This window comes from Nomia melanderi, chromosome 9, assembly GCF_051020985.1.
Source record: "Nomia melanderi isolate GNS246 chromosome 9, iyNomMela1, whole genome shotgun sequence".
Classification (NCBI taxonomy): Eukaryota; Metazoa; Arthropoda; class Insecta; order Hymenoptera; family Halictidae; genus Nomia; species Nomia melanderi.
The window spans coordinates 2,586,302-2,601,545 of NC_135007.1; the positions used below are offsets into that span (position 1 = coordinate 2,586,302).

The following is a 15,244-nucleotide window of genomic DNA, read 5'->3' on the forward strand; positions in this document are numbered from 1 at the left end:
GATTGCGACTAATTATGCGGGCAATTTGCTATCGGCAAGGCGGCATCGCAAATCGGTCCCGAGCTCCACCGATCGAGATCTTCGCCTTTTTTTTCGCCCGCTTTCTATTTTGATCCTGATTAGCGTCGGCTGGTTACGGGCCGGCGTGACTCGCGCGGCGTTTATCAGTGGCTGGAAGCGTGAAAAATAACGCGTCTCTTTGTGCAGCGGCGACAGGCGAAAAGAAAATGGAACGGCCGGTTATTTGCTGACGAGTACCGAGCGAAAAAATGTGGTCGCGTCGAAGCTCGCGATCGCTCCGCGGGAACAAAGGAAATCTCGTGCCATCGGCGTGACTGGAGCGCGGCCGCGACGCCGCGGCAGAGGAGCGTCTAGAAATCTCGAAGGATGAGAGGTCCGCTCGTCCTTGCAGCGTGGAATCCGGGAAGTCGTTCGAGGGAATTTCTCGCTGGAAAAATTAGAAACGTCAGCGAGCGCCGTGTCAAACGTTCCTCGTCGAACTTCTTTCACGATCGTGAACGATTGTTCATGTAATACAGTAGTTAATTCTGCAGCCTGTGATATCGTGTGTCAGACTCGTGATGGGAATTTTCAACCGAATTCGACAAATCTAAACGTTCTTTAGTTATTTTTCATATGAATGGAATATTACTTGTCTGTTATCGATCTTTAACCTTTAGTAGTTCTATTAAGCACAGTTGTGAAAGAGAACATGGAACAAGGGGTTAATGCGCGCCAGTCGTTACACCTTCGCAGAGGAAAAGGATTTTTGCAGTAGTTCTTGTTAAATCACGATGTGGGATTAAAATGATGATATATTGTTTTGACTCACAAATTAAAGTAAGCTTTTTGGGTTTGTTGCTTGTAGGGTTTGGTTGTATTAATGGTGTCGTTCCTGTAGATCTGGTTATTTAGATTATTTATTATAGTACTCTTTTTTCATAGTTAATGTATATATACCGTTGGATTTCTTCCTTAATTGTTATTAATTTGAAATCTCTGTAAATGATCGAAAAGAACAAATAGAAACATGATTTTAAGACGGACGTCTGAAGAATTGAATGTTTAAGCGATGATTGTTCGTAGCTCGTAGTTCGATGAACCAAGAAAGAGCGGACGATCGTACCTACCTGCGCGGTATTGGATTTTTGTCGACTCGACGATATCGATCCTTTGTTTCGAAATTTGCGAACTTGCGAAAAACAAGATGGACGCACCGCGACAATATACATTTGCGATGCATCGACTTGCGGTTGAATCATATATTTAGTATCGTTCCGGATTGGATTGCGGTCTGTAGAGCACCTCTGGCTTTCGCCTATACCTACAATAGGAAATAAGTAGAGCGAAACCATTACCGGGGGTGGAGATGAATCGCGTCGTTACTTTATAATCGATTCATTCGACGAAGCTATTGAAATTCGTTTAATTCTCTTGGCTTTGAGGAATTTTTCTCCGAGGCATTTCTTGGTTAAATTGATCACCGGTAATCATAATCGAGAAATGGCCATAGAGTACTTACCCATAGAGCAGGATTTAACCATTAGAAATGATTTATGCATACGTAACTCGTACCGTCCCGCGAAAACGGGCTGTTCATGGTCAAACGATTGTTCGCGCTTATTGACATTTTCTACTGCCTAAGACGTCAATGTTATTGGCTATTCTTATCCTCTAAAACTGAAAGTATTAATGCCCAATCTATTGCATAAAATATTTGAGAAGTTTCTATTTGAACTTCGAAGCTTTTTAAATTATGGAATGATGATAGAAATCTTACTATCTGCGATACATTGTATACTGCAACGCAGTTACGTTACTAATTGCAATCATTGTAATAGGTAATTTGATTTCTCTTGTTTCTATATTAATAATGCATGCGTAATTTATATTAATCGATATAATTACTTAATTCTATAAATTATTCCTATCCCATAATAGCAATCCCACATGATAGCTACCTAGATCTTCATTATATTAATACCACTGTGCGAACCGATCACAAAAAAAAGAACAATATTTAACTTCTCTTTCACATTTTACCAATTTGAATAAGCTTCTGGATCACGTCTGAGAATCCTCTTCGCAAACCTGTTCTTCCCTTACCTCCTAATATCATTAAGAAATATAACTCCTTGCCTTACAACAACGTGTCAGGCTCGTGATGAAGATTTTAAATAAAATTTAAAAACGATAAACATTACTCAACTCCTTTGAATTTAAATTAAACATTATTTTTCTTTGATCAATAATTATACTTTAGAGCAAATATTGACATAGAGTACGTCTAGAACTTTTCTCTTTTTTCAATAAATTATCAATTGCAAACTAGTTGTGTTGATCATAGTTGAGAAGTAAATAATAAGGCAAGGGGTTAATATTAATATATCATTAAAAAATCTGTCATACTTATTCTCACTTAAAACTGTTCATTATCGTGTCCAATTGCCTTAATTAAGTGTGTAACAATTTTTAACAATACTGAATACTTGTCTGAAAAATGATTGAATAAATTATTTGTTTTATTTTACGTTTCTTTAATCCGGTACTAACTTTGACACATTTTTATAGAGGGAGAGTGAACAAATTATTCTATAAACAGAAACACTGTTTGCATCATATTTTACTTTTATTTTATTTTCTGTGTAATACTTTAGTTTTCATAGAGCATTAGTGAATAATTATTTCTTTTACATAAGAAATTAGTAATCATAAATCCCTCCATTAACTTTGATCTTCTTTAACCACACTGTTCTCCGTTCGATTATCTTTGGCTATTCTTTTCGTCCCACTCAGTGGTCCTTCAAAGGCTAACAAACTGGCTTTAATGATCCTTTAGGACCCACCGGGACAGATCTGAAGGTCTCTCTAAGGCTACTAAGAGAATTAAATGATATTAATTAAAGTAACATAACGATAAGTCGATTATGTGTAGTATAGGAACCGGACTTGTAGCGGAAGGATGTAATTGCTTCGCTTCTCTAATTAATTATAGCGTTCACGCATTGTGCCGGAGAACACGAACTTCGTTACTACGCGTTGCAACGAACCAGCCGTATTACACTCACCTAGTCCGCCTGATACGATCCTGTTTCGTAATCGTGCGAACTTTAAATAGACTGAGTCTCATAAGTTTGGGGTCACTCGGTAATTCTATAGTTCAGTTGTTGTTCATTAACGCAAAAATGAAAGTTGTGGAAGAACCGCCGATATGTTTCGTATAATATATAATATTTCCTTGCTGGTTTCTCCCAGACCCTGTTACGTGTCATCAGATGCTCGCAGATTACGTATTTATACGCTGCGACATTGAACTACGACCTAACTAGATGACCCTACTTCCACAACATTTTTGTATCCAGGATCTTTTCCAAGAATATCTGCTATCGTGTCTTTTTAGAGGACTGTCCACGTTATTGTCACATACTCCGTTTATACAAAATATTCGCAACTTAAACAGAGAATCAATCGAATTTAGTCATCTATGTCTTATTCAAATCGTCAAACTTTATCTGCACTGAAATATACCCTATCATTGCAACGTAATTTATATTTGTTATCTCAAAAAAGGTTTTGCTGACGGTATTAAATGATGTCATTCCATGATAATATATTACCTTATCTCGCTGCACTATTGCCATCTACGGTCAATTATTTTTTAAATCAAACAAATACTACAATTTTCTAGATTTTACGATCCCAACGTCTTAACAAAGTTAACTCACCTGTTTTTATTAACACATTTACATTCATATTATTGTCACCTAAGGGTCCCCTACTTTTACACGAAAAAAAACACAAAAGCGTAACTCATTCATCTGTTACTTCATACTATTATTAAAGCGCCTAATCACGCCTTTGGCGCCTTTAAAACACTAAATGCAGTACCAACTTTATTGTTACCCCTCTGACAGAGCTATCTCGAACGATACTCCTTCCCACCCAGTTTCATCATAGCTTAAGGGTCCGTTATTCAATAAAGAAGGATACCTTGAACGAGCCATCTTAAGAATACCGTTACCGACACAACGGTCAGGAACGAAAAAGGCCTGTCAAGGATCAGCCAGCCAGCTTTGTTCTCCGCGACAACAACAACAACAGCCGGTTCCAGCAAACAAAATCGTTCACTCGAAACATATGCTCCCCCGAGTCCACGGCTCGGTGGCGGCGGTCCGTGGCAATGCTCGGCCGTACGTGTACGCGAAAGTTCTGTCGAAACGACGCCTTAGTCATCGTCCTTTTCCGGAGGATATAGGTATATATGTATATATTCGATAATACTAATCCGCGGCTCGTAGCACCGCTTTTGCTTTCTTGCAGCGCAGTGACCTGATTCCTTGCCATGCAACGGTAAGAGTGTTTCCAGAGACTGGCGGAGGGAGATGGAAAGAGAGAGTAGCTGCGCCGAGGGACCGAGACGGAGAATCGCGAGCGAGCGAGCTAGCGAGCTTGGGAAGAGGAAGGAGACGAGAGGGAGCGAGCGAGCGACCGACCGACCGACCGACCGAGCGCGCCTCGTGACACGTAATACCCGTCACGGTAATAGTGGTACGATATTATAGCACCGCTAATGTCATTCATTTGTGATTTAATGGGAGAAGTCTCGACCGCAGCCCATAGGAGGACAACGACTGTGCAGCTGGCCGTCGGGATTGGCGAGAGCGTTGTTCCCCGCGTCGATACCCGCCGCGTTTTCGAGGAATCCGCGGAACCGTTCGGCACGGGCGGTTTGATGATCCCCGTATCGTGACCGATTACGCAATCGCCTCGAACTGCTCGGAATCTCGGGGAATTTTGTCCCCCTTCTCTCTCCCTCTTCAGTTGTCTCGTTGATTACTTGATCTTCCGTTCTTCTTTCCACGGAAAACAAGGTCTTCGATACGGGTCTCGATGTTTGGCTAACAATTAGGAGGTGTCTGAGGATGGCCACGTTCCGGAGTAAGCGACTCTGATCGGCGTTGACGGACGCTCTAATAAACCGATCTCCGGCTAAGCGTCGGGTAGCTCCTGGCATCGCTATGCCGGACGTTTCATTCAGTTTTTTCCACGGCGAGGAACGTGGAAGGAATTCTCGACATTCGCTGTACATATGTTACAGTAGTCACTGTGCGGATTCGTTCGTCCATTCGCTGGCTTAGCCTGTGCGCTCCAGCATATAGTGTCTGTATCCTTCTCTCTCTCTCTCTCTCTCTCTCTCTCTCTCTCTCTCTCTCTCTCTCTCTCTCTCTCTCTCTCTGTTTCTTTCTTTCTGTCTTTCTCAATGTGTCTCTGTCTTTCTTCCTCTTTCTCCATCTTTCTCTTGCTGCGCTCTTCATGTAGGTTATCCCGGTTATGCTAGTTACGACGGGCTCTTAGAATTTAGGTTGACCATATGGCGAACGGAATCGTCGCGTTTCTTTCTCAGTTGGTTATTAATATCGCACCACGAGCCAACCCGAATCGTCCGTGCAAGCTGCTTGCCAATAGGACCGATCGACGTTGATCGACGATATCGCGGCGTCGGACTATCGATCTTCTCGCTAGCGTTGTTCGCTAACTTTCTCGCTGGTCTATCCGTCGAGGCCGATCTTTTCTTTCGTTTACCCCGCGCCCTGTCCTCCGACAATGATCTTAAAATCTGAGTCACCGTCCATTGTTCCAGGTTTTGCGGTGTCCAGTAAAATCAATTAAGCACGTGTCTCTGTTTATCGTGCGTAACGTTCTGCGAATAGATCCCAGTGTTGATCGAATGTATTATTGTAGGGTAATTCCGGGTGAGATGGCCCTGCGGGTGAGATAGCTCGTTTAGATTGTTAGATATCTATGCTTTCGATTGCTTTTAGTGGTATACTAAATCTTGCACAGAAACCGATTTAATTATCCTTGTTATATGTAATTTACTATCACAAGCATATTTGTTTTGTTAGGTGTCAATGATACTCATGATATAATAGTTCTTTTAGAAAAATTAGGTTATCGCTTTTTGACTTACCCTGTATGTTACTTTGTCGATAGGTAACGCTTTTACTGTTGAAACACGAAACATTTTTGGGTTTGACATGTTATATTTTTTAAAAATTAGTTATTTCAGCGAACAAAAATCTATAAGAAATGCCTTTTGAAAGTTGAAAATATGAATGTGTGTTGAATAAAGTTATCGCAGATTGCAAGGGCATAAAATCAGGGAATGAGTTTATTGTGTAGGTTTCTTGGTAATCTATGATTTTATAGGATTGAGAACAAGGAATTGTTATGCTGAATTTGGCCTATAATTTTGTGATTGACTTAAAATTTCATAGTGTCTGCTTTTACCGATGAAAATCATTCGTTGAAAGTGATTAATAAAAGCAAAAGTGAACCAATCTTAAAATTATGAAATTAATTTGTAAAATAATGTTAAATGATGTACTATACTAATTACAGTGTCATATTAATAGAAATAAACTTATAACAGACGAAATTTATCATGCGAGATTACAGATACTGATTCTATATCTTGTCTGTAGTGCAATGACTGAAACTACTGTGCAGTAATAGGCACATGCGATGATCGCTAGAGGGCACAAATAGGTTAATCAAAACGAACGTAATTTTCTCGTAAACATTCTTACTTAAAACCAGACTACTAAATCAAGAAACTACACGCGCCAATAATTTCAATTAAAAAGTACTTAGTTTTAAATATTCGCATTTTCATATTTTTATAGTCACATATATAATCGCAACTTTACGTAACACTTTGAACACTCGAGGGAAATGAATTATCATCCTAAATTAAGGTTTTTTATATTATCCACTTTACCTCACGAAACACATTTTTCTTTCTCTTATTTTACCCAAAATCCTGTAGAGTACATTTCCCCTGTTACGTCCACAAATATTGAAAAAAATGGACGGACAGTATCGCTGAAATATTTCCACTTTTATCACCCACGAAATTTCGCGAAACAAATTTTTAATTCTTACGTTGACGAATTCGAAGCTTCGACTTGTCGTCGCGATAAATATTGAAGATTTGGCGGGAAAGAGATGCAGTTCTGCGATTGTTTTAGATTTCCGCGGCTTCACGGTGGCGCCCGTCACGAACGGAACAATCTCCGGTGTTTGATCATCTGTATTTGCGCGTCGAATACGTCGACAAACGCGGACTCTCCTGTTTGTACACGATAGAGCAAGGTGCTAGACCGATTTGTCGGGTCATCAAAGTGTAATTTACGATCGGGGAAGACGTAGCCGGTCCATCGATCGAGTAGGTGAAGCGTTTGGCCGTACGGAAGAACCGTGATAAAAATAAATGCTTGACTTCCTCGTGGTGCGTGGGTGCGTAAACCAACACAAGGAGGCGCGCGGACGAGACGGGGCTACGCGACACACCGCGTATGCGGGCCTCGGACGGATAAATCGTTAGACGGAGCTGGCTGCTGTTCAAAGTCGCGTCTGCATCGACTTTGATTTGTAAATAATACCTTATTCTCCCTTTATCGTCTTCCGACCTCCATTATACTTTCTATTCGCTTAAATTTCATTTGTTTTATATAGCAAAATGCTTCAATAAATATTTCCAAAGAAGTTGTAATCGTATCTTCATTGAATCCGGAAGATGAAGGAATTGTTTCTCTAACGAAAAATAAAATAGAATCAAATTAAGAATCGGAACATATTTATGAATTCAATTATAGAATACGAGTATTTATCGAATATTATTTGAACAATGTCTCAAAACACTCGAAAAATCTGTCGACACATAAATAAAAAAACTAATATAAAATTGTCGATCATATGGGTCAAACGTATACGATTAACACTAGAACTCCGTACCATTCAAAAATACTGGTTTCGGTTCTTTGGTTTCAAGTATTGATATCTTCAAAGCATTGAACTTTCGAAACGATCTTGAAAATAAAATATTGAAATGATTCGAAATGATCTTGAAAATGTCCGGAGAAACTGAAAATAATCTATTGTTACAATTTTTATAGGGATTACACATTAATCGTATTAAATGCTCAGTAAATCTAGTGTTGAAAAATAATACAAGACATTTCCTTCTTCAAATGCTTCAAACAATTTTGTCAATGGTTTCAAAATCTGCGTGATACGATGCATCCCCGCGAATTACGAATGTACATATTTTATCCTCGGTGTAAAAGACTCGGATTAGGACAAATGAACAATGGGGGGTCGGTGAATTCCGTGAATTCGTTTGATTGGCGTCAGGTAAGGCGGGGAAGGCGCGTTCGGCCGCGTCCCTGATGCGTCGCGCGCGTCTAATATAGCAATGCAGGCGTGGAATATAGGTCGCACGCTAGAACGCTCTTTTATATATGCCGCCACACGCTCGAAGATCGTGGCGAAGGCGGGCGCACGCGCGCACGCTTGGCACACATCTACACGCGCACACCGACGACCGTCGGCACGCATCACGTCGGCGTGCATTACGCATCGCACGCGTTATGAATTCGTTAATGTCGTCATTGTGCGCCGCGGTGTTCGCGTGAACGCATCGGGACCAGGCGCACAGTGAGTCGAAATCATCAAACACTAGATATTTCATAAAAAAATCATTTTTTGTTTCTGTACTAGTTACATTACTTTTCTACGTCTACTATTATTGTGGAACAAACGTATATTTGCAACTTAAAACTATATTTTGCATATAATTCAGTAAATATTATTTGACATTTTTTACATTTATCTAAAATTAGTTTTAGATTTTCGTCAAACACTAGGCATTTGATAGAAAAATCATTTTTTGTTTCGCTACTGTTACGTTACTTTTCTATGTATACTATTATTGTAGTACAAATATGTATTTGCAACCTAAACCAACATTTTGCTTATAATTCAGTAAATTTTATTTGAAATTTTTCACATTTATTTAAAATTAGTTTTAGATTTTCTTCAGATGCCTAGTGTTTGACGATTTCCACCCACTGTGCGGCACTCGGGGTCAATTAAAAGCTTCATAACGAAAACACTGAATAGACGAGGGATTTCGTGGCGAAGCGCGCACAGATCGGCGGAAAGTCCGACGGTCAAGTGAAAGGAAGGAAGAGAATAAACTTCTTTATGGGATCTTTGCCTCAAGGGGGGCGCTCCGTGTAACGGGGCGAAAAAATTTGTTTCGCATAATTTAATATTTTTATGTACGTTGTGAACATACATTTCACGTTTTAAAACGTGATTGAAAGAATTAAGTGGTAGATGATTTTATTACATGAGTATACGTACTTTCCTTGCTTATAATCGCAATTTTAAAAACATTTTCCTTTAAATTATTTTTTTTATAAATGATTTATAAGATAACACGAATATTATTCAATGCACTGTTGTTTAATAAAGTATTACAATATTTACACTTTTTCACTTCTTCGTCACGATTTTCTCGAGAAATTAGTTTAAATGATTAACGCGTGAACTCATGAAAAAGTAAAATTGATTTCAACCTTTGGCATTAAATGAATATAACAAATAATTTTAATAAATTTTTGTAATAAATTATTTTATACTTTGTACTCTATTATTTCGATAACACAACAAAGTACCCTGAAAAGTTTAACATATCCATTCTCTACTTTTCTAACGACCCAATCACCCAATCTTATCGTGTTATACGAGGTTCTCTAATTGTAAGTACAATCGTTGCCAGCGTCGCATGCATGTGACTCTTCGAATTCCCATAACAGATTGTTGTCACGTATTCGTGACAGTTGTATAATTTCGTCGTCGACATCGAAAACCAAACGAGGTCTACTGTACATATTATTAGAAATTTAAAATTGCAGTCACAGACACATCAATATTAATCGTATCACGAATAAATTCACTGTCTTATTAACACGTTAAGCGTCACAAGAATTTAGAACGTTTTATATATGATTTGTTCCTTTGTAGCAAAGATAAATAGGAACAATTACTAATTATTTGGCATCAGAATACTTACATTACGGTATTGTTAACTTATTTATGTTATTATATATTTTTAGTCGACAACGGTCATCTTGCATATTTTAATTTTTTTCAAGCAATTCAGAAGCGTCAGTCATCAGTGACTGGCAGAGCATTTAATGTATTAAGAGACTATCGCTACGACCGAAGATGTCATTCCTCGACAAAACAAATCAGAATTATCTAGCAATGAATTCCACTAGCAGATCTGATAAAACAGTGTTTTCTTGAAAAACACAGAGGGCTCGGCGAAGGATTGAACGGCCAAAACGCTTCGCCGAGTATCCGGCTTTTCGTTTTTGTGACTCATCGATCGGGCACGGGCAAATGATTCGAACGAAAGACTCGGCAGTCAAAAGAATAGATGGATTTTCATCTAGCCGAGCGAAATAGTCGCTCACTTATTTTAATTCCCGCGGAGTACCGCACGTATGTCTACGACCCGTTACGGCCGGCATAACAATGCATGACGTAACTCTTGGGGTCGAATCCTCCTTACCTCCTCCGTGCAACGATGTTACAGGAAAGTGAAACTCTCGGAAACCAGGTCACACCCACATCGTGCTCGCAGCAGTGAACCACGATGCCGATCTACGAGTCTCCCCTTTTAACTCCGGGCCAGATACTTTTCAATCTGACGCGCGAGAATAGGGAAACTCATGAGTTCTGGCCCAACAACAACGGAGAACCTTGTTCTACGGTGGTTTTTTGAGTAACCGCGGAAAGGAACTCCTTTAATCCCTTGTTCTACAATTTATTTCTCAACTATGATTGATACAATTACTTAGTCATTAATAATTTATAAAGAAAAAGAATATAAAAAGATTGGCATATTCTATATCAATCCAAATACTCCAAAGTATAATAATTGATAAGAGAAAAATAATATTTAATTTGAATTCAAAAGAATCGAGTGATATTTGTGCGTGTTAAATTCTATTAAAAATCTTCATCACAAGTCTGATGCGTTATTTCAAGGCAAGGGGTTAATTTACCTCGCAGGGCGATTCAAAATCCACAAGAACACTCGAATTCATATTAGCAGGTTGAAAGATGGAGATATCTAGAGAAATTGTCGCAGGATCGTGATATTGTCTCGTCTCATTGATATAGGAAACAGTACTTCCAGGTATTTGGAAGTATCCGGCCGGTTTATTAACACCAGAAGCACTGGATGGATCGAAACGATCCACTTAGTGCCTCTTGGTTTACGACTACTAAAATCCTGAAAGTGGTTTTGCAGGAAATTATTAAATAAGTTTATTCATTCGCGTGTTACGATAAACGTCGCGTAAAGTTCTAATTAACGTGCTCTTACGGTATTTATAAGTCGTTATGAACAGTCGCTTTTATAACATAATTTTATTACAGAAAAATTAGACGGTTGCCGTGGGAGGAATTAATTACGTTCGATTCGCAGTTAACGCGCGGAGCGCGACTTGTCTCAGATTCATATTACACGGAATTTAGAAAGAGGTTCAATTGAAAATTCTAGAATGGCTGGACGTTTACGAGGCGCGATGGTATTTTCCGAGTTCGTCGAATTATGCGCGGCTCAGATCAAGCGTGAACACGCTCGTCGGTAGGAGATAATACGCGTTCCTCTTCGAGCAAGGGAAAAGAAGCGGGCGCGCGGACGCGTGGGTGAGGAACGGTGTTGGTGGAGTTGGCCCTAACCCATATACCGTTGGAGCCAGAATAGAGACGAATAATAGGAGGGTGTGCGTATAATAATACCGTTGCCAGTGTATCGCTAGTAACAACGACGCTGTCAGAACTTACCGATTCCGGTCGAAAGAAAAGCGCTTTCGACAAGAGAGGGTGGAGTCCTCTCAGCCATGAACCGTTCGATACGCGGACGGCGATTAACGGCGGACCTTCTTTCGTAGAAGCTGGCCTCTGGAACACGATCAGGCCATCGTAACATCGGTTTCTCGCTTCCGAGGTGAATATTTCGCATGCCGCAGTCGCGTTCGAGTTTCGGGCCGACTCATGGCACGCTTATTCCCAGTTAATCCCGCGAGTCCGTCGAAATTCATCGCGTCGGACAAGCGACCGTCGTTGGCAGAGCTTGTGTCTAAAACTAGCGACGGCCGAGAGACATGTGCACGTAGACACACCGGCGTCAAAACTCGGTGCATTATGTCATAGTTCTAACGCGGCGTTGAGCTGCACAATCCGCATTCGTCGGCCTTCTGCCTCCTAACGCGGAGCGGAAGCGCGTTCGTTTCGCCTCCGTTCCGTCACCCAGCACAGCCAGACTGTTTGGAGCGGTATTATCTAGCTCTCCACTGGCAGATCCGACGCGTGGTCCGATCGACGGAACATCGGCTCCGCGATTACGTAACCGGTCGTCGGGGTAATTAAAGTATCGATTAGTCCGCGGCAGGTGTGTCAGCGTTGCTCGGCCGCCGCGAAACGACGTCGATCCCCATTAGATCCGAGGCTCACTCACCGGAACAAGAAACCGATTGTACCCATTCGTCGCATCTCCAACGTCGCGCGGACGGGAGGAAACGCGCTCCTCTGGACGACGACGGAAGGTCGAGCGCGTTCCGGAAACGGTTTTCCGCGGCGACCGCATATTTATAACCCGGGGCGGTCTTCAGCCCTGAGACAGGTTGACGTAAGCTGACGACTAATTATGTTACCCTCTTAACGGTGGATCGTGAGCGCGCTGCCAAGTGAACCGTAACTTTCGCGGACTTCACCCCAGTCTTGATGTTCTGGGTAGGTCCTATCTTCGGATACTCGTACCTCTACGCCTAGACATTCATAAATCCGACGACATTCTAAGTTTAGCGGCTCCTAACTCTTTTGGAATTCCTGAACGGTGGAACTTCTGTCTTACCCCAGGAGTTTTCTGGCTGGATGCTAGTAAGCTTCGAGGTACTTAGTTCTTTGTCCCGAGTTCAGAAGACTCTGCCGTGGCTTGCCTTGGCGGCGATTCCCTATCGGGAGACTATTAAGGCAACGCCTTTCCCGCACCTACTCGATCCATTACCGATTTTTATGTATGTCCTCATTATCATATGTGTGTGTTAAATAATCTGCTTCTTTCTTTTTCACCATTTTTCCTGCGAAGCTTCCGCACTATAGATACATTTATATCGCGCGTTTAGTTTGTAATATGCATGACTTCATAAGAGAGATAATTTGACAAATGTGTTGCATGTAATTTGCTTGTCTCTAAATGTTCACGGTGTGATGCTTCATTGTGTTCTGTTTGTCTGTATCCATATTAAATGTTGCTTGAATGTTAAAGATATTAGTGTTTCTATTCGTGGCGATGAAAATCGGAGAGGACACTTTCTCGCAGAATTTACATTTATACATAATGTGCGGATGCTCTGTGAATTTAAGCTACTAATGTTGGCTCGCAACAAATTTTAAAGTATTAATGTGAGTAACTGTTTTGTGATGCTTTCGAGCGTCGCCACACTTCACTCTATTAAAATTCATAAACACAGAAACTTGCAAGTTCTAACATACTAATACTAGATAAATAAGTTTTCCAAAGTTTCTTCTGATAATCTGGTCTCATAACTCTATTACAATTGATAAATATAAAAATTGCTGAGTTCTACGTACTAATATGAGTAAGTTTCCTGACATTTTTCTGTGAACTCTTAACTCTGTTATGATTCACAGACGCAGAAACTTCTGAGTTTGTTAGACTTCGAATATAAAAGGTATTCTCCATGGGAGTCCTAAGTTTAAAGGTTACCTTGCCCACCGGTTGATTCTCTCCGGGAATGTGTAGGTACTTAATGGTTCCTCCAAGGCACGTCGTGTTCTTGATCGAAACTTTCGGGAAAGCAACGTGTCAGCCGTAACCGTTGTCCATCGACGATTTATCGAAGTCAAATATAGACCCACAGACTCGTCACTTTCACTTGCTCGATAAGATCCATTTGCAAAAGCGTTCTACCACGCCGAAGTAGACCTTTTACCTCAGTTTGACGACTCTCGAATGTCGACGGTGTTTAAGAGAAAACAGTAGCCGGCTTATCACGAATATTTGCATATTTATCTAGTAGTGTCTGCGCCGTAATATACATACATACAAATAGCGTATTTTCTGTCGTTGATCGCGGTAATGTGCAGCTAATCGATTATTAACAGTAACATGCCCCGAGGATTCTCAACCTGTGGCTGACATTGCCGGAATTCGAGCATGCGTGCGCGAAAACGCGACATTGTCCTCCAACTCAGAGAACCTGTTGATCGATAAGATTGGCTATGCGGATCAGCTGGCCCACCCAACCAATTACGTTCGTCTGCAAATTCCGAGGCTCATAAATTTTCAAAGATTATACTAAAAAGAGGCAAGGAATAACAGCTTCGAAGAAGACGAAACGCGAAGATTCGACTTTTCGAGAGTACAATTCATCAGTGTTCGTTTATTAATTTAAATTGGAAGAATAAAGAATGCGTACCTAATTTTTATTTTAATTTATTGAAAAATTATGTAATTGATCGTGACACAAGGTCGTCCACTATTTCACGAGCAAGATTTTCAAAAGCGCCGAAGGTTCGTATCCTGTTCCCAGTAAGCTTGGTCGGAACGCCCTGATCGTCACAATGCTGTTAATCTATTTATCTGACTAACAACAAACTTATCTCGTGACTCATTACACGTCGGATTCGCGCGACCTGCAGTCCTGATTGCTTTCCACGTGCGTACGTGTGGATGTATGCACGGGATTTGATTTTTCTCGTTACATTAACGGTGAACAGGTTTGCCGCTATGCTTACCCCCGCGCCGAAGGTGCTTTACTCCTTTCAATACTGTACTCTGATTATCCGAGCATTGTTTGCTCCCGTTCGACATTCAAACGCGAGTGATTATTTCGGAAACGCGGGCTTATCGTCGCGGAGGAAACGTGGAAAAGTCATGATCGATCGTTTTGTTTTTTACGTCGTGTCTACTGAACATAAACACTCGTCGGGTAGATTGGAAAAACAGGGATGACGACGCGAAGTTTCTGTCTGCCTCCTGATTGTCGGTCCTACTCGCTTCCGATTGAATTACAGCGGACAGAGCTCGACGAGCACTGGTTTAGCGCTTCTGTAAAAAGATTTTCAAGCTTTTTGACATTTGACGACGAATTCATCAAGAATTTGTTTGTTTATCCATAATTACTAGAACAGGCAAAAAAATGTGCCCACGAAAAGAGAAATTACTTCTTAAATATAGCTATTCAAAGACTAGCGAATTGAATAATTTTAAGTTGATTGTACTAAAAATAGAAATACACTACTTCAAATCAAGTTATAAGTACTTTATTTCATCACTTTCCTTTAATATCATTTA

At 40.6% G+C, this 15,244-nt stretch overlaps 1 long non-coding RNA gene across 1 annotated transcript; it reads right to left on the minus strand.

The window, feature by feature from the left end:
- Nucleotides 1–293: 293 nt before the first annotated feature.
- On the minus strand, nucleotides 294–12,210 carry LOC143174903 (uncharacterized). Its single transcript, XR_012999386.1, has 3 exons — nucleotides 11,710–12,210; nucleotides 1,131–1,324; nucleotides 294–448 (listed from the first exon to the last, which is right to left on the minus strand). It is a non-coding gene; the product is annotated as an uncharacterized LOC143174903 (long non-coding RNA).
- Between the last annotated feature and the right edge of the window lie 3,034 nt (nucleotides 12,211–15,244).